The following is a 24,003-nucleotide window of genomic DNA, read 5'->3' on the forward strand; positions in this document are numbered from 1 at the left end:
AAAATATTGGCATGCATACATGTGTACATCTAATTAGAGACATTAAATACACATTATTAAAAAAGAAAAATAAATTTCAATTTTGCAATGCTGCCTTCAAATTTGCCCAATCGTCAGACACAATTTGTCGAATAAGGAAATATTTCACAGTGACTGACCTCAGAATAATGACCTCTTGCAGCCTCCCATCGGAGCGCCTCTGCTCTCAACCTATCCCATATAACGAAACAGCTTTATATTCATTCATTATCTGCTTGTTAACTAAACAAACAAACTAGACAAACAAACTAGATTTGCCCCTGCTCTCAACCTATCCCATATAACGAATTGCTTTATATTCATTCATTTACTGCTTGTTAACTAAACAAACAAACTAGATTTTAAGAGTGACCCGCTGTAGGTACGCTTATTACGATCTCAAACAAATTCTGATGTCTGTAATAATTATTTGAGGCTAAATAATTTCTCTGCTGACCCCTGACCTTAACATTTTATTCCCTTTTTATAAAGCAGAACTTCGTTGAATTGCGAGGTCTGACTACTTGTAGGCAGTTGGAACAAGGAGAACGTGCAAACAAAGCAGGAAGTTATAGGAGAAAATGAATATTCTTCCAACAAAGGTATAAAGTTACTTGCTGGTTTACTTCTTTCATTAAAATACGCATTATAGTTAATGAAAGAATGTTGCATTTCTTGTTTACCTTCTTTAAAAAATATACATGAATGCGGAACAGGAAGTACGATCCATATAATTTCAATTTATTTTAACTAAACATCAATTTATGAAAACTTTTTGAAGCCGAACTCTTAGGAATTCTGAACACCTAGTTCCATATCGGTGGTTCCTTGAGATAATTGCTGTTATATTAAAAGTTTATAACGAATTGCGGAATACGCAGGCTCGTATTTGAACAAGATAACGTTTAACAATTTCATGATTAAGCTATGAACAAAAAATGAAGAAACTATAGTTAGGGCAAACCTAATCTGGCAGCGTCTAATGCTGCAATTAGAATCGGCGCAGGCTTCACAATGCTGCCAGGTTAGGTTTTCGTATGACATAATAGTTTTGAAAATATTGCATGGAACAATAACGCCCTGTGAAACAATTTTTCAGTTTTATGATATTTTCTATTGTAATATTGACAACCTAATAACTTGTTCTGCTAGGGGAATCTTCAATAATTTCAATGTACATTTATAGAATACTTTCTGCATATAAACATGCTAGTAGTTCCAAATTGTATTCTATGCGAAAACAGGTCTCTGTTCGAAAATATTTTCGCATAACGTGAATTCCCGATTTGTGCAAGAAAACACCCAATAATTTTACAAACTGTACTTTTATCAAATTCCTTTTGCAGAAAGCACTTATTGAAAAAGTGTATTCCGCTGACTAGTTGAATTTTACGCAAATACTTTCAGGTTCCTCGTGTTTTATTATTATTATTATATTATTATTTAAATGGGGTTTGGAATTTATTAACGGGATAACTTCTGTCCTACAGAATTGTACATCAATTTTTTTTTTTTTAACTTTCTTTCATGTCTAATACACACACACACAAAAAAAAAAGTGGATTAGTGAAGATTTAAAATTTTGATGGGCTTTCTCGTTTTGAGGTCTACTGAAACCATTTTAAACATTTTTCGAAAATCTGTCTCTTTATATCACTATGAGTGTGGTCAATTTTTTTCGTCAACCTCAAGCTTAAAAACAGTTGTATGAAATTAAACGGAATTGATAAAACCACTAGTAGTTCACACTTGTGGAGAAATCGTGAATTACCGAGGGAAACAGAGGTGCAAAAAAATCAAAATTTGTCTGTACGTGTAGCATTAGGGTGTGCCCCCCTCCAAATGTATTTTTCAAGTCGCACACCCTCTTATATTTTAAATTTTATGGTAAAAAACAATTGCAAAAACAGCTTCATGTAATTTGAACGGCAGCCCGTGAAAACTTGCGTCTGAAAGTGTTAACCAGCACTTGTGTACTAGACCAAATCGAAATATAAAACTTCGGGAATTCGAAATTTCATGTTGATAATACGCTGCCTCTATAACCTCACATGTACCGCAAAAACGTTTATCCAAATTAAAAAAAAATAGGTATCCTGCATTAGGCCTAAAATGTCAGAAAATTTAACTTTTAATACAAAAAGTTTTTTGTATTGAAAGTTTTGTATTATTTTTTCTATATTAAAAAAAAAATGCAAGATCAATTTTGAAAAATTAACAACCTGAAATATATAAACAAAAAAGTAAATAATTTGCGTTGCTCTTTTGAAATACTTAAGCCTCCCACATAATAATAAAAATTATTTTTCAAGTTTGAGTTCATTTTTCTTTTCAAATACATTTTTTTTCATCATTCACTTGCAAATATTGATTTGAAAATGTGTTGCTCTAGTAATTTTCAAAATTGATATATCATTTTAATTTATATGTAACTTTTTAAAAAATGAATTAAAAAAAAAACAAAAAAAAAAAAAAAAAAACAATTTTTTGAAGGAAATTATAAATTTTGGGAAATTATAAATTTAAATAACATTTCAAATTAAAAAATTCTTCGTGCACACATTTTCAAAACAATATTTGCAAATGAATAATGGAAAAATAATGCATCCAAAATGATGAATAAGGCAGGCGAACTTTCTAATTTTCGAAAAAAATCGATTCTGAGATTTTGAGAAGTTCAGAGCCCCAGTGTTTTGCTTTCTAAATCCGCAATTGTTTTTTAAATCGGTGAATTATTGTGAAAACGAGAAGAAATTTACTAAACTCAGTTGCACTGCTTATAACTGAAATTTACTTTTTCTTTCTTGATTTTCTCATAACCACGTTTTCAAGTTTTTAATTACGCAAACAGCTCTAGCGAAAAAAAGATTAATTCTAAAGATTTGAAACTTCGCAAACATGTTAATTGAACACATTGCCGTGATATAAACCTCAAAAAATTAATATGCATGCAATATGTGATTTTGAAATCATTATCAATTACACTTAGACAGCAAAAAACACATTTTTATGGGGAAATTTTCAAAAATTTACCCAAAAAACACGTTTTTCGGGAAGAAATTCTCAAACATTTACCCATAAAATCTGTTTTTAGTTAATTATTTCCAAAGTAAAGGGTCATATCACTCTCTGGTATCTCAAGAAAAGATAGACACGAAAAGTTTTAAAAATAATGAAAAAGTGAATGCAATGGAAGTGTTAAGGTAATGGTAGTTTTTTGCCACAGGTATTGCTTTTTATTAAAAAAAATATTGACTTAATATATTGCATGAGAGAAAAAACCTCTGTTTAAAGCTAATTACCTACTCTTTTGTTTTTTATTTTTCAGCTTGATAGTTTCTTAAAATTTATAGTTCTTTTTTTTAATATAAGGAACAAAAATCAATTATTTGAAGAAAAATATAAATTTTTAGCATAGCATTTTTACAACGTAAACATTTTTAATTTGAATAAATGTTTTTGTGGTAATGTGGGGGCTATAGGGGTAATTATTATCAACTTGAAATTTTGAGTTTCCAGAATAAGTTTCTTTGATTCAGCCTCGTACACAAGTGCTTGTTCACACTTTCAGAGGCAATTGATATACGGGAGAGAGAGATACGGGTTGCCGTGAAAATTATACGAAACTTCTTTCTACAATTGTTTTGACATAAAAGGAAAAATTTAAGAGGATGTGCTACTTGAAAATCGAGTATCATTTTTTTTGGGTATATTCTAGTGTAGCAATGCTCTCTAGTGAGGGCAGTGCGAACTATCGTACCGTCAAGTACAGCGCCAAGGTCACCAGAATCATCTGATGACAACCAGTGTATATTTTACAATTGTTTAGTGTAATTTCCTTGAAGAGTGTGCTAAGAATGAGCTAACAAGTGATTGTTGACAGCTCAAATGAGGCATTTAGATTTTTTCTTTAAATTTTTAAGAGTGAATAAATTTAATTAACAAAACCCCCCGCCTCTTTTGGGCTTCGTGTCAACTATTGAAACTTTAAAATGACATAATATTGAGAAGTTGACATGGGGTGTCAACCATTTCAGAACCATTTATGAATCATTCAGAATCCATTTCAGAATCCTCATATCCAATAGTTGACAGGGAGCAGGGCGTGTCAACTATTAAAGTTACAATGCATCAACTACTGAATTATTCCATCTTTCATGTTTTAAATGCCTCTAACAAGGGAAAATTTTAGAAGGAGGCGAGAGAGAGAAAAGAAAAAAGTAGAAGGAAAAAAAAAAGTCATACGAAGGAAAAAATGCCCTCCATCAGAACAACTGTGTCAAGAATAATTTTAAAAAGTAGTTGGCAGAAAAGGAATAATTAGCAAAGAGAAAATGGGACTGTGCTGCCGAGAGACTAAGGCGAAAACAAAAAAGCGAAACAATAAAACGTTCAACAGCGTAAGAAAAAGACCACGAAATGGGAGCTTCGTTACGAAGACAGTTCTGACTCATACGCAAGATTACATTTGACAGTGAAGGGGAATGTAAAGATGAAAGCAAAGAACAAAACATACACGAGAACAACCTTAGAAAACGAACTGAAGGAAGAGAGAAGCTTATAGTCTTTTCCTACGACTATAGTACGACAGAGAGTTATTTCCAGTTAATACACATGCATCAGCCCATTCTCTCCCCCTCCCATATTAGTCTGTGAAAGAAATTGGGTAAAGTGGAAACAACTGTGCTAAATGATGCGTGCTAAAAATGCCACATTTCGCATACGTCCATTGTAATTCCGATTAAATGGCGCATAATCGGACAAGATTTTATGTAATTTAATTTTTTGTTTGGGTGAACTATGAGGCTAATAATTTGATATTGTATCATTTTTGTTTTCATTATTAATATGTTTTGTGAAATAATAAAAATAATATAATAAATACAAGGATATTTTAAAGTAGTATTGTGTTCCTTTTTTTGCGTATCAACTGGCCCCACGTATTGTATCAACTGACCCTATTACTGGGATGTTGATCCAAAAGCGGTAACGTTACATTACATTTAATTATGCCCTCAGTATTTAATTTTTTGAAGTATATTTATTACACATGATGGTTCACAGTAACGTCTTAGATCGTATGCACTAAAATACATTCAATGGAATCAAAATAAAAAATCCCAGCCACAAAATCGATCAACTAACCCCTGTCTCTCCTAAAAAATGTCTTTTTATTATCGGGTGAGTTCGTTTGAAATTCATTACTGATGCCCTCAAGAAAGACTGAAGAGTCTTAAAAGAAAACGAAATACATTTTCAGTAAGTTACCGCCCTATAGCCCAGGGTTAAGGCAGAAATACATGAAATACATCACCATCTCAGTCATTCTAGCCGAGGACTGCAGTTTCGTGCTTATTAGCACTCATCAGCCCGGCATAGGAAGTGACTGAGCTCGAGGTGGAAAACCACATTGTTTCGTGTGAAATAATCAGTACTGTAAAACTGATTAATTTACAGAAAATGTACAAATGAAATGAAACAAAGTGAGTTATTACATAAATAAATAAAATAAATAAATAAATAAAAATAAAAATGCTCATACATTATTACAATTTAGATTTTTCTGTTCAAATTTTAGTTTACGAAATAAAAGAGGCAGATTATTAAACGTGCTGTTTTATATTGAAAAAAAAAAGGGAAAAAAAAACATTCAAAGTTATCAGAGTCAGCTTGATCGCAAATGAAAAGCACTAACCTTTCTTAAATTTTAAGGAATCCAAAATAGTAGTCCTCCTTAAAGAGTGCGCTCCCTGATGATGGTCGTGAGAAGTGAAAGTCTCTAAATATTTCACTTTGCGGAGTTTATATATGCCGGAGACAAGCGCTCATAAAAAAACCCAAGCCCGCAAAAATGCGGTTGCGGAAGGATGGTGGTGAAAGTGGAGGAGGAGTGAAAATGAATTCTGCAATAGTGGAGAGGACCAAAGGAGGGTATGACCTATTTCCATCCCTGAAGTGACCTCCCGATTCCTCATCAGACCTCAAAGACTCCTTCAATTCAACTTTGCAGATACTTACATAGTTATTAGAAGGGAAAGTTTTTCGATAATTCATACGGAGAAGTGACAAGGTGGTCATTTTTTTCTCCGTTTTGCCCCTCAGCAGGTGATTTAGGGGAAAAGCGGTTAATGACAAAGAGGCTTTGATATAGGTTCTAGGATTCGTGGGGATTTAGAATATAATTGAGTCGCTGTTTGTAAGTTTTCAAATGAATTTCATACAAGACGTTCGGTTTATTTTCAGAGAAATGCCATTTTGAAGAAACTAGTACTTTATGAAAAGGAAAACATATAATTTCGCCTCAAATGCGTCAGTTCATCTTTAGAGGTATAAAGAGCGATATGATATGTAAAAGGACGTGTTTTTTGTGATTGTGTGTGTGAAATTTTAAGTGTTTTTTTTCTTAAATGAAGACACATTTTCTAAATTTACTTTGTGTGAGAGAAAAAAAAATAAGTTAAATAAATATAGAATATATGAAAAATAGAAATATGGAGCTTACAAAATTCAAGAAAATTAATTTCACAAAATTATTAATATCTGCATGAAATCCTTTGCCTTAAATACTTGAAATTTATATGATGTCATTTTAATGGAGTATTATTCACTCAAGAGCAATATTTATGTTAGCGTTTGTGATTTTATTGTTAGTTCATGTTTCAATTTTAAGCGAAAAATTGTTACCGATTAGTAATGCAATTTACAAGATTACAACGCACTTTGAGTACTTATCACAAAATGTTTTCTCTTCGTTGCATATTATATGTTGGCATAAAATACAGTCTGAAATTAGTTTTCTGGCTTTAAAAAATCGTACGGAGTTTAAAAGCCCTTTTAATGCTTCTCTCTCTCTTTTTCTCGTTGAGGAAATGGATTTTAGCTCCTTAATTTTCTTACAAAATGACTCCAAGCGTGAAGATTTTCAATCTTTTTGTTGGTTAAGTAATGTACACCTAAAGTTTATCAGGCGCATTTTGATTTTGAATATATATTACCTTTGTAAAGCAAAATTAAACCCAAGTTAAGTTCAAAGGAAAAAACAAAACATGATTTTTGGCCACGTTTTTTCAGAATTACTTAAGGCTTGTCCCAGACAGTTTTCAAATATTTTTATAGTGCATAACACAGAACAATTTCAGAAAATAAGATAATTTTTTCTCATAATTAAGATAATGGACTTAGGGGAGGGTGACCCGCAGCGGGTAGGTTTTCGAAAAACGCTCGAAAATTGTAGTTTTTGCACTTTTATCGCAACAGTTTTGGTTTTATTTCCTAGCAGGGTTCTTGAACTTCAAAATAAAAAGCGATTTTTGTATTAATTCAAACCCAATATTTGTTTATTATCAAACTTTACAAACATTTGAAAGACCCGCTTTACCCTACCAGAGAGCCCAAAGCTTAACTAATTGTGATTTTGTACATTTGGCAATTAAAGTATCAAATATGAATTTAAAAATGGGTAAAATAGTTTACTAGCTACCTGCCATTATAAAAAAAATATACATAAAAAAGTTGTACTTATCCAATTTAAAGTTAGCTTATTTGTTTATAAAACATAAAGAAATAACTGAATAAATTAATAGACAAATTAATTGTATTCATAAAATATAACTTTTTAAAGTTATGCTTATCCTATTGAAATAGAAAATGTAAGTCAGCACAAGAGTCAAGAAATTATAAATAAATATATGATTAAATCCAATACTCGCCTAGCCCGAAGGCACGTTTTTTATTTCAATAATTATAACCTTCAATTTAAAAATGAAACAAACGAAATGAGTATCATAGTTTGTACGTGGATGGTGTCTGAATAACGTAACATTATTGACAATAAAAAAAATATAAGCTGAGATGGTCTTTTTAAACATGGTTGCGCCATGCCGCTGCACTGCTGCTTCGCTAGAACTGATAAAAACTACGGCGTGTTCATGTAAACACGACACGACATATGTATGCATCGCCGATTACACACCATGGGGGGGGGGATACATACGAAGGCCTACCCGCTTCGGGCCACTCTCCCCTATTTTATCATAGAAAAAAAAAATTTAATTGATTGTTTTGAAAAAATAGTCGCACTATTGTTTAATATTGCTCATTAGTTTTTGCACTTTGTTTTAAACTTTTTTGCTTCTTTGAAAGCTTAATTTCTTGAAAGAAGTAAAATTTTCTGTATGTTTCCCATCTTTATGAAGTACCTTTTTTGCAATTACCTAGTAACGTTCAAAAAGCGTAATTCAGGAGCATTAGGATTATTGGATTTCTTATCAAACAATTCAACTTTCTTTTGGAATAAACCCATAGATTGTCGGTTTTATTAATGTGAAATGGCTAAATAAGGTCAAATGAGGGTAGAACCTTTGTGTTTTTTTAGGAATGGCAAGAGTTGTTTTTGCGGACACACGTATGCAGCGGAATTTCTTTTGCATTCAGAGAAGAAATAAGATGAGCTTGTATCGCCATACTGACAAATTCGCTCTCGGACATGAACTTCGGGGGAGGGGGGGGGGGGCAAATTTTTTACTTTAAAGGCATTTTTTTACACAATCGGGAAGGTCATTCTTATTGTCTGTACTAAAATACTGAGGTCCAGCAATTGTGTAAAAATCTCCTTTGACCACTTTGAAAGATTTTTTGTTATTTTCCAACCATACATGCAAAATTTTAGATCTTACTTCACGTTCCGATGTCATTTTATTCATAAATATTTTCTAGCAAAATAATAACATAAATTATTTATTCCAATTCCAGTCTTTTCTTATATGTACAGGCAATTTAGTGTTTAATGAAAAATACAACTCAAAAGTAAAACTGTTTAAAACTTTCTGGGACTGTCCTTATTTAGAATATTTCTTTTTTTTCTTCTGGGGTGGGGTGGGGGGAGGCACGCCTTTATTTATTTATTTCTGCTTAAGCTATAGAAGTTTTAATCCCATTGACGCTATAAAGCTACGAATTCATTAAAACAATTTCTCTGATTAGCATAAGAAGAAATTTAAGAGTTAGCTCACTGTTTGGTGAAGGATCAAAGGCATTCTAACTTTGCTGATAAGATAAGATCTACCTGTAACTAAAATCTGCAGTTTAAAGTAAAAAGCTATAAAACATACATTTTTGTTTCACTTTTCATACATTTTATTATATTGGGGTACTTCCATGTGAGACGAATAACATTTTGAGCTGTGATATAGTAACTTATGCAATTGCTGTAAAACTATGCTCATCAAAACAAGTGCAAGTACCTTTTTATTTGCCATCAATAAGATTTCAACGATAGCAAACACTAGAGGGGAAAAAAACATCTTTAACTACAAAATTTTTGCCTAAAAAGTTTATTTCCTCAGAAATCTAAACGTGTGCAAAAATAAATAACTGCATAAAAACCAATAAAAAATAAATGATTGAAAATCGTTTTCCTACCACTTTGTCTTTGAATTGTCAATGATAAGATAAGGGGATGGGGGGGGGGGGAGGGAGGGATATGCTTTGATAAAAATAGTTTCCCCTGAACGAACTTAAGGTTACTGAATAGTATTTTATTATTACTATTATTATTAATGTCATTCTGAAAAAAAATATAAAAAAAGAACGATGGAGGTCAAAATTCTCTCAAAATTTTTTTGTATCTAATTTAATTTCTGGAATATTAAGCACAGTTTTTCGTCCTAATTTTGGATAATTTTTAAATATTTAAACTTCACCAGGTAAACAATAATAACCTCTACTTATAAACCTTAAACTATATTTTAATGAGTTTAAAACTTAAATCATGTTTTTCTGTGACCATCACAAACTGTTTTGCCTATTTTCTAAAAATAGTACCAAAAGAGGACTTCATGATAGCCGTGTGCAGAAAGAACATTAAGGCTGAAAATAGAAACGAGTTTTAAAATCTTCACATTCATAAAACTGCATAATCTTTTGACCTGAAAGGAAGACCGTTAAAAAAGACAGAAGTATGAAAAGGCCGAACAAAAGGCCGAGGATGAAGAGGAAAGTGGATAAAAAAAGAAAAGTCTGGTCAGAGTAGCTGTTATTTTAATTTTAATCTTTGTTTTGACAGTGACATGCTTGTTGATAGTTTTTGTTCTTTATGGAAGGATTAGACTTCGACAGATCGGTCAGGAAATTTTCACAATAGAATTAGGAGCTTTGCTAAGGAATAGGAACGAGATCTATAAGATGATCTTTCGACGGGAGAGTGTGATGGGAAAATTGCTTTATTCCCTGGAGGGTTTTGGGAAGGTTGATGACAAGAGATTTGTTGTTGCATTTTAAACAATATTTAGTATCTTGCTGTAGTAAAAATCAAATTATGGTGTCGCAGCCAATGAAACAAGATCGCCTGTAAAAGTCATAGGTAACGTGTTTTTGCTTACTGGAAGCAATGGAAAGTTCGGCGACTTCTGTAATTCTTCTATTGGACATTTCTACAACTTTTCAATAGGTACTATATAAATTGATAAAGTACATACTATATTAAAAATTGAGTAAAAGTCTCAAGACTAAAGCATCTAAATTAATTTTGAAAATACACTCCAGATTTTGATAGCAAGAATTTTGGGTAATTTTCCCTCCTGTCGCAAAAAAATTTGACGTCAGATACTACGAGCTAATACATTTTGGCCAAGTTGATACTGAGAGAATAAAATGATTATTTTCCAAAATTTACCAATCTCGGCAAGTTCTAATCACCCAGATATCTCCTAGTTATTTCATTACCAACCTTCTATTTTTAATATTATTATCATCATTTGTATAATTTCATCTCTCTGTCTCTGCGTAACGTTAAAAAAATGATTATAACAAAATAAAAGAAATAGTTTAAAAAACTAAAACAGCTCGTTTTAGCAGCAATATAAGCAAAAAAGTAAAAAACAATCTTTGAATTTTAAGTATGATAAAACAACTGAACAAATCAATTATTTTCAATGTACAACCCAAATTCAAAATAATAGAATACTTCAAACTTTTTGAAAAAAAGTTTATTCTAACCAATTATAAGTGCAAATTAGGCATTTAAATGAACGTGCCACCTTACTTAAACCTTAAAGTGTGCATTTCATTTCAAATAGGGTAAGAAACCCAGTAATTGGCATTTTAAGAATTTGTCCTTAAACTTACCTTTGTTTTCATTTCTTAGAAAAGAAATATATACTTGTAAATATTTTGTATCAAAGAAGGCACATCTGTGCATTCAGTTCACGAAAAGCAAAAATATTTGAATAGATATTTTTATAAAAAGTTATGCATAAAAAGTTACCAAAATCACCAGTAATTGGCACCTGATACTCCAGTGTATGACACCTTGTGATCCAGTGATTGGCACATGTTAATAAAATTGGAAAACCACTTTATTTTCACTTTTAGATTACATACAAATTTCATCATCATAAGAAACATTATTAGTGTTAATTTAGAGTTCGTAATTTTACATAAATTAATGTTAAATTACACATCTTAACGTTAAAAAACGTATTTTAGAGAAATACAAATTTAGAATGTTACATGAAAAAAATATCGATATTATTGTTGTTTCATTAGTCGGCATGCAGTTTTGATTTTACGAATAATAGCTGTTTCCACAGAAATAGAAGAACATTACCCGATGATTCTAAGGGACCATAAAAAATGAAACAGTTCTCTACAGTCGCAATATCTGACTGTGATGGCCAAACATATTTGTTTTTTATTTTTTAATTTAACAGTAGATCCTAGAGGATTCTAATCAATAGTAGAACCCATACAATATTTTTTCTGCAAAAATATCAGAAATCAAACTAGTGACACATTGAATAACACATTAGGGACTAGAAGCACATGTGCCAATTACTGGGGATTAGCAAAACTGTATTACCACTAAATGGCATCCATCATTTCTTCAAAAACCCAAAAAGAGATGAAAATTGTCTACTAAACAAAACTTTTGACAACCAAAACTTGAAATAAATTTTAAGTCAGATTTTAATGGATCGATGCGCATGCTTTCCTTAAGCCAGAGAAGAAGCTTTTGCAACAAAAATGGCTGATTCGACACAAGCCACAATTGTTTCTCTTTCCTATGCACTGCTACCATTTAGTAACATGAATTGAAGTTATAATCTTTAAAGTAAATGTACATTCAGTTGATATATAGCCTTCTACTTTTAAAAGATTGGATATGAATCTTATTTTATGACATTTTTGTTGGAAGTGCCAATTTCTGATGACCTGCCAATTACTAGAGATGTTATCCTATACTCAATTAAAAATAATCTTAGACAGAATAATCTAAGAGTTTATAGTGCTGAAGATTTACATTGAGTCAAAAAATTACAATATTCAAATTAAAGGGGGAAAAACACTTTCAAAAGAAACAAGACCAATAATAGAATGCGTCATTTTTTGCTGGATTCAATGCTTTAATCCTTTCTCACACGAATTCTATCTCTTGCTAACATTAATCATGTCTCCCTCTTTTTGACACTGTTTCCATATTCTCTTCAATGCGGCAACAAGTTCAATTTTGTTGGCAGGCACCAGGTCCTGAACCGTTTTCTTTAGATTTGACTGTACCACAAATTTTTGATCGTATTCAGATTGGTAGAGTTGCTTAACCAGTTTAATACCGAAATTTCTCGTTCTGTTAAAAATCTATAAGTCGATTTAGAGATGTGACACGGAGTACCATCTTGCTGAAAGATGAAATGTGTCACTAATGTGTAACTGCTGTGCCTGAGATGAAGTATCATGCAGTATTATTGATAAACAGTGGAAGTCACGCATTGTTTTATTTTAAGATATATGTATAACTTTCCAATTACAGCAGCCCTCATGCACCCACAAACCAAGAAGAATGTGTCAAAGAGGAGAGAATGTCTTACACAAGTGCATACTCATTGCATACTTGGTAAAAAAAAATCAAAACCCAAGCCTCAGTATGTGCGAGGGCTGTTCAATAAGTAATAAGACTAAATTTATAAAAAATACAGAACAAGTTTAATCGTTATAATTTACACGGTTTTTTTTAAGAACAACTTCTGCGGGACTAAATGCATTTATTCCAACGTTGTGTCCACTTCTTAAAAACTTGTGAACGTAATGTTTGTGAGAGCTATTTTAAAACCGCCTCCGAAGAATTTAGACATGCTTTGTTGCTTTCAAAATGTTTCCCTTGTAATAGTTTCTTAAGTTAAGGAAACAGCCAGAACTGACAGATGTAAAATAATTCTGAGATTCCCCTTGATAATTATGCCAGCAGTGATAATCATTGTCTCTGTGATGGACGCTGAAAGTTGTTCCTCACGTTTAATATCTTCCATATTCTGCCTGCCTTCTTTAAAAGCTTTATGACAGCAAAAAGTACCGACTCTAAGCATTGCTTCATAGTTTAAAACTTCACATATCATATCAAAGATCTCCGATGCTGATTTTTGCAGACGAAAACAAACTTTAATTGCATAACTTTGTTCCAACGACGCTTCCATTTTGACAACTGGCTGCTTGTTCTAGGCGCCCGGTACGTGCCAACTATCGGTAGGTTTTGTTAATACAGACAACAGACATTTTTTATGCCACAGAAATTAACATTCCGATGAGTGGTTTCGAGGCAGCAAAATTAGTCTTATTTCTTGTAGGAGCTCACCAGCAGGCTTCAATTCAATCACTTGATACTCAGGAACATGAGTCTGTACGCGCCAACTATCGGTAGGGTTTGTTAATACAGACAACAGACATTTCTCATGCCACAGGAATTAACATTCCGATGAGTTGTTTAGCGGCAGTAAAATTAGTCATATTACTTATTGAACATCCAACGTATAAATACATTAATTTCTTAAAGTCAGAGAAGCAGTTTCCTTCCCCAGACCCCCTCCCTCCCAATAAATTTGTTTGTTTTTCTTTTTAATAAGGAGAGGTAGCAGGTAATATTCTAATAACCTGTTTTAAATTAAAAAAAATTTCGCCTCAAATAAATTTCAAACGCATTTATTCTATTTAAATTTTTAAAATTGTTTCATTGTTATAATATGTTAGATGTAATTATTTATCTATATTTTAAAATTGCTTGGAAAAAAAGTGAGACAAGCTTATTTGAAGGTTTTCTGAAACAAACATGAAAGAAGCTGTTAGCTAGTGATAGACAATGGCTACAGTAAAAACTTTCCATCCTCATCAAATGCTACACACATCACAAGATGACACTTTAAAATACTAATTTACCAATCCAGAATCTTCAAAATCATTCTGTTAAAGTCTCTAACAGATACTAATGTTTTCAAAAGCAAAACCAAGAAAACAAACCAATGCTAGATGTTCGCGAAGGGAAAACTATGATCAGGGGCGGATGAGTGGGTCACTGTGACTTTTCAAAAAACTTCCTTATACGGCATGTTCTGTCAGACGATTCGACAAATTTGGAGACAGCAATTTATAAGTTTCGTTTTTTAATGCATTTAATTGCAAAAATTGTATTTTTTAAAAACTTTTTATGTAATACAGTAAACTCCCGAATATCCACGGAATGGGGTCGTTTCATAAACTTTAAAAGTATTTTTTTTCTGATAGAGCATGCTTAAAAACATAGGATCTGACAATGTTTTAAAAAATTTGTTTAAGTTTAATATTTTTAAAAAATTACATAAATCGGAGCGCTTTCATTGTTTACGGATTCTGCCTATCACATCACAAATAATGAAATGCCATTCAGTGTTGCCATTCACAGAGAAAAATATTTAATTTGCATTTTTACTCACGTGTATTGGCAACGATATGGTTGATAGCAAGCGTAGAGCGCAATTTTAATTAGCTTCTTGATTATCATAATGTGGAATCGCGGCAGAAAGATGCGGCAAAGTGCATAATTTGTGACGTCATCAAGACCACGCCTTGTTTCAAAAATCAGACATTTTAAAAAATTAATTAAAAAATAACTGTTGGGAAAATGAAAGTATTTTCTGGGTCCATGTTATTTCTTTTGCTTATTCTATCAATTTCAGTGACAAAAAGTACTACTTTTGACTGAAGGAAACAACCCCATTGACTGGCACAAGTGCCGCGGATAATAAAAATCGCGGATAAACCACAAAAAGGTTAAAAGGAGGGACTAATAAGAGAAAAATTGTTGTTCCTCAAAAACTTGGCTGTATATTGATGCATAATACTATCTACAAACAATGAAAATCTATACAGTACAGTAAAAAAGCTTTGTATTTTTAACCAACAGAACTTAATATCAATACAGAACAATTTTTTTTTTCAAAAAATATTATCAATTTCTCAGCGCAAAAGTGTCCCCATGATTGAATAAAATTTTCATTGTGTCATGGAATTTTGTGGGATTTTTTTAAAAATTATTTCTTTACTTTATAATATTTTTAAAAAACGTCTGCAGTTGTTCACATGTGCCCCAAGAGGCGAGCACATGTGAGCAGGCCTGAGACATATGAATACGGGTAAAATGCAGGAGAAGCATCATATTTTAAAGGAAAATTCTTCAGTATGAAACATATACCTAAATAACAAATGCGTTGAAGGGTTTGTAACCTATACTGCATCAGTTTCAACTGTACAGTTATTGTTGCACAAAGGAAATATTTTTTTCCCGAATATATAACTGCTCACTGTCAAATTTAAAAGCCTCGCAACCTGTTATGATCACTGAATAGACCAGAGAAAAAACTTATATGACTACATAATAATAAAAAGAATATTTTATTATGTAAGGATTATTCTATATATATTTTGCTTTTAAGCTTCATACATTGCTTGATAAAGTATTTGAAAATGTTTTTGAACTTCAGTTTTTAACTATATGAAAATATTTTGTGTCTTCTTATTTTCTGTAAGGGTTATATAACACAAAATTATTGATAAACTATTTAATAGCAAAAAAAAAAATAAATAAATAAAAAAAATAAAAATAAAAATAAAATAAAATAAAATAAATAAATAATAAAAATACTAAACATAAATAAATAAATATTTAATAGTATTTATTACAACTAACAATAAATTTACTAACTGATTATAGGAAAATAATAATTATAAATATTTACACATTTTTTAACACTTACACTATCCTACACTAATAATAATATTACGGAAAGCGGCTACCGGAACTGTTCACGCGTGCCCCTATATATTGTGTTCACAAATGCCCCATCGTCTACTTTGGAGCTAACTAGCAAAAATCAAGAATTTTTAATTTAATGAAAAAATTTAAACATTGTCATAAATTTACTTGAATGTTCATAGAATGGTTTGTAATACTTAGATTTAGATTAACAGTTAGCTTTAAAAATGTTTTCACGTTAAGAAGATAGTGGAAATTTTTTTTCAACACCTGCTAAAACAAAGAAGTTGCCATAACAGAAACATAAAATGGCGCATTGCTCGAAATGTTTGTCCAAGAGGTAACTGGTACTGTCCTTATTTGAGAATTTGTCCAGATTTTTTGCTTGAAGTGATTTTAGTAAAACATATTGTGTTCACATGTGCCTCGTGTTCACATGAGCCCCCTTTTCCCTTATATGTACGACGAAGAAAGCGCAATAAATAAAAAATTAAAAAAAAGCAAACAAATAAATAAAACGAAAACAACCGAGTTTAAATTTACAATTTCTCGACAAACCATCCATTGGTGTTTTCTTTTTACTACGAAAATACATGTTCCTGATTGTTAAATTACTCGCGGACAATCCGCTCACGGATAAACGGGAATTTACTGTAATGCTATAATTTACCATCTCATTTAGATGCAGGTACCTTAGTGTATATGCTCATATTTCATCATTCGGTAAAATTAGAAGTTTCATTCGGAAAATTGAAAAATTTCCACCTCCGAACAATGGAGGGTCGGATGCGTCTGACTATGATCTCAACAGACAGTTTTGGACGACTCATAAGATGGTTCATAATACTTCTACAGTTCAGATGGGGACCAAACTCATTTAGTTCCAGCCGGAGACAACAAGACGCTTGAGACAGAAAATTTTGTTCTTTTATAATTTACTCAAAAAAAAAAAAAAAAAAGTTTATTTGTGTATGGGGTGGGAAAGCTTTTAGTATTAATGCTTCAAATGATAGGAAATTACCTTTATATGTTGCAGCTGAACTTTTCTGAAAAAAAAATTTCTCTAATAGACGTCACTACTGAAGAAGACATTTTTTTTTTAAAACCAAAGGCAATAACTCATAGCAAAACCAAACGGCAACACTCATTCATATTGTTCCATGTGAATTTAGATACTTTCGAAGTTCAATAATTGGAATATGTCTTACTGTTTCCACTTAGTGTGTCTCACTGTTCCCTCTTATTGGAGAAAAAGTGAGACAAAACTAAATTTCGATCTTCTTTTATTTTTCGTTTGTTTGAATTCCTAGTTGTTTCTAGATCCATTTTTACAATACTATACCTATTGCGTTCGCAAATATTGTCCCAATTAAAAGAAATTTATTTCTGTGTTTTTCATTATAAACGAGCTGATGTGTGCCTCACATGACTTCATTTTACTCCAATTTAATGTCATTTTCCCACTATTGGTAATTTTAATGTGATTCAATAGTTTACTTTCTAAATATCACCAACAGTGGCCAAACTGAAACCAGATTTTAAAAAAAAAAAAAAATCACCAAATTTGACGCCAAGTTGGCGACAAGACTTGGCGACCATAAGACTGGCGAACATACGCGCATCCGCACTTACATATATACGTACATACAGACGTCACGAGAAAACTCGTTGTAACTAACTCGGGAATCGTCAAAATGAATCTTCCGCATGTCTTTACGTTCTTAGGCACTTATTCACGTGTGGTCGTGTCAAGAGAAAAACTCAACATTCATTCGGGGGTGAGCAAAATGGAAATTAAGGTCGATTTTTGAGTGAAAATTTTTTCGCGAATACAATACTTCCTTTTTTGTAAAAGGAAGTAAAAATGCAGTTGAATTATCGTGTCTCACTATACCCACTGTTCCCCCACGTACATACAAATTACACTTAAGATTCAGAGTACTGTGTCATAGTTTAAATCGCAAAGTGACTATCATTATGAAAACATTTACCCCCCAAATATATACATCTGTTCACTGTCAAATTTTAAAGTTTTGAAGCATGCTTTGATCACTGGACAGACAGGAAAAAAAAAAAAACTTATAGGACTATATAGAACGAAGAATATTTCATTATGTAAATATTATTCTTCTTATACATTGCTTTTAAGCTTCATAAAGAGTATAATTATTGTATTTTTAAATTATTTTATAAAGTAGCTCATTACTTTAAAAGTTTGGTCAAACAGAACTGTTCCTGCCATTACTTGAGAAAATTTTAAGACAATTTGCTTAAAGTTATCTTTGTAGAACATACCATGTTCAAATGAACCTCCCTTTCCCCTATCAGGAACCCTGCATAGATTTAGGCTCATGTTTTGTGCCTTACAACTTTTGCCTACTCTACTCCGACAGTATGTTTTTACTTTAAATTCTATATTTTCGTGTAGAAAGAGAGAAAAAAAATTCCTTTCATTTCAGAAATAGTCTGCAGATGTTTTCGAGAATCTACAACATTGCTATAAGAAAGTGATTACAAAATGACAGCAAAATGATCATTTATAGCAGGAAAAATCTGAAATGAATGGAGGTTTTAGTACCCTTTTGAACCATCTCTATCATGAATGCACGAGGCGATATTGGCTAAGCTTGAAGCTTAAAAGTATCCTAAGACGTCCTACGTCATCACATTCCACATTTTCCATAAATGAGTCACTAATTCTATTAAAGTCTTATGCCGTCCAACATACCACCTTAAACGATCTCAGATATGCTCGATCTGTGACAAATAGGGGATAGAGAAGACGATAACGTGGAAGAGGAAGTCTCCTGACACCCTTGCTACGTGTGACCAAGCATTGTTCTGTCAAAAAATGACTTCTGGGAGCCTCACCATCATCGCCTACACATGTGCCTGGAGCATGCCATAAACGTACCGTTTGACTGTCATGATGTTGTAGATCAATATTAGGGATGCCCATGGTTCATAACCGATAGTACCCATGACATCACCCCAGCTATAGGTGCGGTGCGTCGCTGAAAAGGAAAGACACTATTAGGGCATTGTGCAACCACCTAAAAAAACCTTATAAAATTCAATTACATTTCCTTGCTGTTTGCCTTTTCCATTTTGTTTACAAAAATGACTTTAGTTATGAGTATTTTTTAAAAGTAAATGCTGCAATTTTCTAATTTAAAATGAAGGGATATGAAGTTAGTCTGCAGAAACTAAATGAGAATAAAAGTTCAAATGCATTTTGTTAATTTTACGGTTAAATTATGCATTATTACTCTTTAAAACTCATTTATGTTGGCAATGGCATTGATTTGGGAGCTTTGAAAGAAAACGGTAAAATGTTACTTTACATTCAACTTGTGATAGAAACTGCATTTGTTCTACGTCTTTCTTAAAAAAATAGATAGAAGTTTTGAATTAATTTCACTATTTTCTCAACTGTGTCACTAATCCCAATTCAGCCATGCTTTATCCTTTAAATGAAATTGATTTTTAAGCAATAGATAGGAATTACTACTTAAAAAATGTGTTATGATGCCAAATCACTTTAAAAAGTTTCAAGTTTGAAGAGAAACAGAACAGTCATTTTCTTTGTTCAATGAATGACTAATTTTGCTCAAATCGAGTTTTGCTTTTACATACCCTACCATGACAATCATGTTCATCCTATTACTTCGGATGTTAATTTTCTAACTATGCTTTTTTTGATATTTTCTGCTAAAGTGTCACCGAAAAATGAAATTGCAACATGCTTTGAATTGAAATTCCAAACAGTTTAGTGTTTCTAACAGTGCAACATCTTTATCAACATTCCTGCATTCAAATGAACATTTTAATAACAGTAGGTTGAAGTCTCAAAGAAATACACATTCAATATTTTTCTCACTAAATCAGTTAACGAAAACTTACACCTAAAAAGATACATTTTGAAATCATATATGGACTTAGTCATTCATCTGGGGTGATGAATAGAGCAGGTCAGCTGGTAATCCAAAAGTAATGCCTCGTGAAGGAAGATGCTCTAAATGAATTAAGCGAAGCTGATTGAGTTTTTTGTCATCATGTCTGGGTTGTCACTTTTTAGATTGCTCAAAAGGAGTATGTATTCTTTTTTGTATTCTAACCTATGTACAAAGTGGTTTTAAGAAATCTCTTTTCCATCCTCACATTTATGGTCTCAACTCCTCTCCTTCCTCCCCCCATGTTGTAAGACTTTTGTTGGTTTGCTGCTTACTTTTTGTTTTATCTTATGTCTTACTTTTATACTTTTTTAAATAACTATCGTTGAATTAAAACTAAAAATGAAATTGTTTTAATTGTGCGGTATTGGTTTATTACTACTGATTTTAGTTTACAATGTTATTACTTCCTTTTAAATCAAGAAAATAGCGTAATTTGAACTAATTCCAGGGAGAAATGTGTACTTTGTCTTTCAATTAGATTAGAGTTTAGACAGTTTAGGGTTTGATGTTAGATTAATTATTAATTGAATGCATTTACGTATATGGAATATTGCATTTCCTTATTATCGAACTGTTCCAAGGAAAGAAATAAAGGTTTTCGAAATCCACAAACCGTAAAGTTGAAGAAGCTGACAGTAGTAGTAAAATCTCAGATGAAATGGGATAGGAGAAATGTCATAAATTGGGTAGCATTTGACCGCAACTTAGTGCTATTTCGCCAAATTTGAAGCCGAAAATGATGCGTCAAATTAAGTTACAAGCGTACATTGGACAGGGTGGCCCAAAGCGGAGAACGATCGAAAATTGTAGTTTTTGGATTCTATCGTAACAACTTTGGTTTTATTGCCTACAAGGGATCCTGAACTTCAAAATAAAAAGCGATTCTTGCACTATTTCATACCCAATATTTATCTGTTATCAAATATTACAAAGACTTGAAAACCCCGCTTTGCCCTACCAGGGGGCCTAAGCGGGTGAGCCGTTCCGGTAAAGCGGGTAAGCATAACTAATTGTGATTTGGTACATTTGCCAATCAAATATGAAAATATAAAATTAAAATTACAAAAAAAAAAAAAAAAGTAAATAAATAAATAAAATAAAATAAAAAGTTATACTTCCCCAATTTAAATTGAAAATCTAAATCAGCACATCTGTTTATCAAACAAAAAGAAATAAGTAATTAAATTAATAGACTAACTAATTGCCATCATAAAAAATTAATTCTTAAAGTTATACTTATCCTATTAAAATACAAAATCTAAGTCAGCACACGAAGAAATAATAAATACACATATGATTAAATATACCCGCTTTGCCCGAGGGCATTTTTTAAATTTTAATAATTATAACCTTAAATTTAAAAAAGAAACAAACAAAATGACCATCGTAGTTTTTATGTGGATGGTGTTAGAATTACGTAATATTATTGACATTTAAAAAAATACACTGATCTTCGACTAATCACAAGTTACAAACCTTCAGTTTTTTTTAGATAAGTACCATTTTCTTATTTTAAGCTTGCGCCATGCCACTTCACCGCTGCATTGCTGTGACTGATTGAAACTCGGGGGTGTTCGGGTAAACACGACATACGCATACATCGCAGCATGCACACTATGCGGCGGCATAAGAATGCCTACCCGCTTTGGGCGACCTACCCGCTTTGGGCCATTCTCCCCTACATTCATTTTATTTCAGAAATGTATCATTTTTTGTATTTTAAGTCTGGTTACGCCATATCGCTGCACTGCTGCTTCGCTGGGACTGATTGAAACTTGGGGATATTCGGGTAAACACAACGTACATATGCATCGCCGCTTGCACATCATGCGGCTGCATACGAAAGCATACCCGCTTTGGGCCACCCTCGAGTAAATATAGTGCAGCTCAAGATTGTTTGCGCTCTGCCTTGTACGAATCCAAACCAAACCCAGTTGAAAACAAGAGAAGCACGAGCTGCTGCAGTCAACCGTTGCCAAAAGACTTGATTTTATTACATATATATTTTTTCAAGAAGCGGCGTTTTTTGTCAACAGCAAGAAATAAATTGCAATTGAAAACGGGTGCCTCTCTCCCAGATAAGGTGCACATTGTGGAAGCCTTGATTTGCTTATCGAGTCTTCCACATATCCTATGAATTCGATGTTTTTGACTCGATGCCAAGCGCCAACAATATTGAGCCACACTTTACATGCAACCAGTGGTTGGAGAAACTACATTTTTTTGTAGCGAACTACAACTACTTTGTTACAAATGTAGTTAACTACAACTACAACTACTTTTTACAAAATGTAGCAACTGCAAACTACTTTTGCAATGTAGTCGCTACTTCGCTACTTAAAAAAAAAGGAAATAAAAAGCATACACTCTTGGGTATGCTACAAAAAATGTTAAACGATTTTTCAAGTCACATAACATCTTATATTTATCCTCTTAGGTCAAAAAAGTTGTGAAAAAAAAGTTTCATATTTTATGAACAACGGCAACCCGTGCTGACTTGTGTCTGAAAGTGTGATCCAGCAATCGTAATGCTAAGCCAAATAAAAAAAAAAGTATACTGAGAAACTTGAAACTTCTGTTGATAAAACCTTGCCATAATACCCCACACCCCACATGTACCACAAAAACATTTATTCAAATGAAAAACATTTAGATATAATTTGGCCGAAAATTTATAATTTTTTTTTCAAAAAATTAATTTTTTTTTCTACTTATCTTAAAAAACATTACACATAAATTTAAATAAAATATATCAAGTTAAAAAATTATAAGTAGCACATTTTCAGACCAACATTTGCAAATGAATAGTAAAAAAATAATATATTTAAAATGAAAAATTTAACTTAACCTTGGAAAAAACCATATCTTTGAGTACTATGTGGAAAACTTAAATATTGCAGAAGAGCCAAAATTTTTATTTAACGCTAATTACTTACATTACTGTTTATATTTTTCAGTTTGATAACTTCATAAAATTTACCTTACATTAAAAATATGTATCGAAAAAAAAATCAATTTTTTGAAAAAAATCATAAATTTTAGGACAAGTGTGGGATGCCTAAATGGTTTTTAATTAGAGTAAATTTTTTTGTGCTGCATGTAGAGGGTATAAAGGGCAACCTTTTATCAATAGAAATTTCAAGTAAAAAAAAAATAAAAAAAATATTTGGCCTAGCTTTACGACCGCTGGTTCATTTTCAGACAGAAGTCGGTACTGGTTGCCGTTGTTCAAATTATATGAAACGTTTTTTTTTTACAATTTTTTTGACGTAAAAGGAAAAATATAAGAGAGTGTGCGATTAGAAAAATCAACTTTCGATTTTTTTGGGACCCCCTTATACACACACACACACACAGTAAGAAGATTTAACGAAAAAAAGGTTTAGATTGATAAATTAGTTCATCTGAACATGGAATATTACCAAGAATTATCTATTATTTCTTTTTTCTCTCTAGAAATGCCCGTTATCATATTCTTATATAACACTGTAATGCTCGTATTTATTGTGATCCGGCAAGGGCAGTTCAATATCTTCCTCTTTTATAAAATTTAGAGTAGCTTCTTTATTTGGTGAATACGGTAAAAGCCCATTTTTCGAGAGACTTTAATTTTCGCGTGCCCGTCGTAATCACAAAAATTTAAGCCTTGCGAAATATTTTTATTCTTCAACTTTCGGTGTGTTCATATTAAACTGACTAAATTTTCCACTCGCGAAATCGCCGAAATCTTCATTTTCGCAAAAATAAGTGCTTTTACCGTTATTTGAACAATAATCCTTTTGAAATTTAAAACGTTCATCCACGGGACATTCTCAGCAACCAGAAAAATATTACTAAATTGGCGATTATCGCCAATTCATAGACTTTTCTTTGTAAGTCAAGCTCTATTCAATACAAATATTGACGAAATATGGAAATTGCGATGTCAAACAAACTAATGGTGTCAAACAGATAGAACGTATGGCGTCAAAATGA

General features: G+C 32.0%; 1 protein-coding gene across 2 annotated transcripts in view; it reads right to left on the reverse strand.

Annotated features, from left to right (window-relative positions):
• The window catches only part of LOC129223817 (prismalin-14-like), a 48,967-nt gene that overhangs the window by 13,355 nt on the left and 11,609 nt on the right, over positions 1–24,003 (reverse strand). Inside the window, exon 1 of one of the 2 annotated variants that reach the window (XM_054858186.1) lies at positions 18,987–19,076. The exons of the other annotated variant lie outside the window; for it this stretch is intronic. The gene's annotated coding sequence lies outside the window, so the exon portion shown is untranslated. Of the gene's footprint in view, positions 1–18,986; positions 19,077–24,003 lie in introns of those variants that run through there. 2 annotated transcript variants of the gene reach the window in all.

Source organism: Uloborus diversus, chromosome 1 (genome assembly GCF_026930045.1).
Source record: "Uloborus diversus isolate 005 chromosome 1, Udiv.v.3.1, whole genome shotgun sequence".
In the NCBI taxonomy this organism is placed as follows: Eukaryota; Metazoa; Arthropoda; class Arachnida; order Araneae; family Uloboridae; genus Uloborus; species Uloborus diversus.